The sequence below is a fragment of the Myotis brandtii genome, unplaced genomic scaffold, assembly GCF_000412655.1.
Source record: "Myotis brandtii unplaced genomic scaffold, ASM41265v1 scaffold581, whole genome shotgun sequence".
Classification (NCBI taxonomy): Eukaryota; Metazoa; Chordata; class Mammalia; order Chiroptera; family Vespertilionidae; genus Myotis; species Myotis brandtii.
The window spans coordinates 21,914-25,308 of NW_005370182.1; the positions used below are offsets into that span (position 1 = coordinate 21,914).

General features: G+C 46.9%; 1 protein-coding gene across 1 annotated transcript in view; it reads right to left on the reverse strand.

Moving 5' to 3' along the window:
* ZBTB39 (zinc finger and BTB domain containing 39) overlaps positions 1–77 on the reverse strand; it is a 5,686-nt gene extending 5,609 nt beyond the window's left edge. The window contains exon 1 of the mRNA XM_005879004.2: positions 57–77. The gene's annotated coding sequence lies outside the window, so the exon portion shown is untranslated. The remainder of the gene's footprint in view (positions 1–56) is intronic.
* Positions 78–3,395: the final 3,318 nt, after the last annotated feature.

Sequence of the window (3,395 nt, forward strand, 5' to 3'; positions counted from 1 at the left end):
CTGGGGCAGCCGGCCGGCCCCCGCGAGCAGTTTTGGGGCGTTTCCCGCCATCCCACCTCGGTTTCGGCTTTTCTGAAGCGCCGATCCGCCAGGCGGAGGACCGCTCCCTCCTCCCGCTGGTCCCGATCCCAACTCCAAGCTCCTGTCCACGCTCTGGTCGCCCCCCGTGTCCCCCGGCTCTCCCTCCCCAGGACGCAGGAGCTCCTCGGGCTCCAGGCCCTGCAGTTCCAGCCTCTCTCCTATCTCCCTGCGGTGATAGGCAGCCGGGCGCAAACCCCCACGCAGGCACAGGGAGGGCTCCGTGATTCCTGGATGGATGGATGGATGGATGGATGGATGCATGGATGGACGGGGAGAGAGGAGCACACAGGACGAAGCCAGCTGATCTAAGCCGGGGTGGCTGTTCAGCGATCATCAGCTCGTTTGTGTCCCCTTTCCCGCAATCGTACTAACTGGTGGTAGGTTATAATGAAAGCAAACATTCTTCTAAATGCTGCCAAACACGAAATATTTATTAGGAAGGGGATGCAAAATCTCTATCATCAGCTCAAATAAACTACAACCTGTTCTTGTAGTTTGGGGGCAGGCAGTACCAAACAGTTCTGCGAGGGGCTCAGCTGGAGACTGATACATGAGGCTCCCACCAAGTGCCCTGAAGTGGAACATCAGACAACCACCAGACTCCAAACCTTCAGCAAGACTCTGAGAGACTGGGCTGCAAGGCTTGCAAGAGACTTGGGCCTGTTTAGCCTTTCCAACCAACTACTTTAATAACTTGGAGAGAGAGAGAGAGAGAGAGAGAGAGAGAACTGGCCCCAAATGGAGTCCCTTGTGCTAAAGGCACATTAACAAACCAATTGCCGTTTCAGCAATAACTAACCTAATTGCAGTTTCAGCCTCTCCCAGGAATGTAATCTTAACCAGTCAGTCTGGAATTTCCTGGTCAGCACTAGTGAGGTAATTTGCCTGATAGGCCAATGCCGGGCCCCCAGAGGAAGGTGACCTTGCCCAAAAACAGCCCACTCGGCCTCTCTGGGTGGCTCAGTGGTTGAGTGTGAACCCATGAACCAGGAGGTCATGGTGCCATTTCCCATCAAGCATTTGCCTGGGTTGCGGGCTTGATCCCCAGTAGGGGGCATGCAGGAGGCAGCCAATCCACGATTCTCTCTCATCATTGATGTTTCTCTCTCTAGCTCTCCCTTCCTCTCTGAAATCAATAAAAATATATATTTTTTAAAAGATTGCAGTTTTTTTTTTTTTAAGTACATTCTTGAGAAGAATCAGTCTGATATTCTGAGCCTCTGCATTGGTCCAAGATGGTAATCCTTGAGATGGCGCAGTGGTCTGGCTAATGGATGCCAGGTGGCCTGGATACAGGAATATTCTATCCTTAGTTTTTTCCGGGCAATCAGAAACTTATTTGGAGGTTGGGTGTGTATCCAGGCATTGATGAAGAACTGGAATTTCAAAACTTTAAGTTCCCAGGCTAGTTAAAACAAGGATAGAATCATTTCCTCATGCTTCAACCTACTTGATTTTAGTAATATAGCAACTTAACTATAGCGACTTCATTTTATTTCTTTCTATTCCTCACTGACGAAAAGGGGTCACATACTAAACCTGACAAGCTCAGGGGAGGCCTGCATGGTGGGCCTTTCAAACTCAGAGACTTACAGGAACCACATAGGATGGTCTGCAATTAAAACTTGCCAGCTAGGGGACTCTTCCCCCTCCCCGCGTGCGAGTCTGTACTTGTTCTTCAATAAATTTCCACCTTTGCTATAATAATAATTATAATAATAATAATAAATAAATAAATAAACCTGCTAGCTAAACGTGACTCATGGAGGGCAGTCATGTCCTAGGCCAGTATCTTTCTTGACAAAGGTCAATCTTGGCCTTACCTGAACCTATGCCTTTTTTGCATCTATGATAACATACCTTTGGAATGTCAGACTAATCCCCTTTTCCCAGACCCCTCAGGGTACAATCTCCCACCAGAACACAGACCACAGAACCCCTCATTGTTACCTTGTTCTCCCGCATACAATCTCTATGTGCTGTAAAAGTTACTTATTAACTATCCTGTACCCTCTAATGTAAAAGAAGTATTTGTCTCTTCATTTTAGTTTGTATCCAATGTCAGAGATTCCCCCACCCCCACCTCTCCCCATCTTTGCTTTCTTTGTCTCTTCATTTTAGTTTGTATCCATTTTCCCGGCTTTGCTTTCTCTCGCCTCCCTAATCTATCATCAGCAAATTTCATATAACCCTCCTTATGCCTCCTCCTTTGATTGTACTGTATAAAATAAGGTACAAAATTGTCATTCTCGGAGCATTTTCTCAACCGTTGATATGTTGCTTCCCAGAAATTGTCAGTTTGGCTTAAATAAACTCATAAAAATTCTTATAAGTTTGGATGTTTCTTACGTGAAAACTATGTCATGAAGTCTCCATAAAAAACGCAAGTTCAGAGAGCTCACGGGTTGGTGAACACTTGGAAGTCCTGGAGAAGAGAGTTCAGAGAGAGCATAGAAGCTCTGTGCCCCTTTCCCCATGCCTTGCCCTACGCACCTCTTCCACTGGCTATTCCTGAGTGATTTCCTTTTATAATAAACTGGTCATCTAGTGAGCAAATGGTTTTCCTGAGTTCTGTGAGCTGCTCCAGCAAATTAACTGAACCCAGGGCGTAGGTCATGGAAAACTCCAATCTGTAGCTGATCGGTCAGAAGCATCAGTGACAACCTGGGCCTGGATTGTCATCTGAAGTTGGGGGGCAGTCTTGTCAGAATAAGCCCTCAACTCGTGGAATCTGACATCATCCCTGGGTAGCTAGTGTCAGGGCATGGCTTGTTGGTGTAGGAAAACCTCCTCCACACAGCCTGGAATGGGGTTCAGAACCTTTAGTACTGAAGTCTTTTAAAAGTTCATCACCACGCAGTCACGACAGCACCCAGGCACTAAGCTACACTACACGGAGAAGGGCTGCGAAGTCCATCAAGGTCTTGTTGACCAGGTATTTTGGGGCATCAACCTCTTTACTACAGGAGGATGAGGGCCAGGATTACTTCACGAATTCTCCAAGGACAAAACAGGAATCTGATTTAAAATGTGTCTCCAGCTCGGCCAGTCTGGCTCAGTGATTTATGAACCAGAAAGTCATGGTTCGATTCCCAGTCAGGGCACACACCTGGGTTGTGGGCTCAATCCCCAGTGTGGGTCGTACAAGAGTTAGCTGATCAATGATTCTCTGTCATCATTAATGTTCCTCTCTCTCTCTCTCTCTCTCTCTCTCTCTCTCTCTCTCTACCTTCCTCTTGGTTTGTTTTTTTAAAATATATTTTTATTGATTTTTTACAGAGAGGAAGGGAGAGGGATAGAGAGAAACATCGATG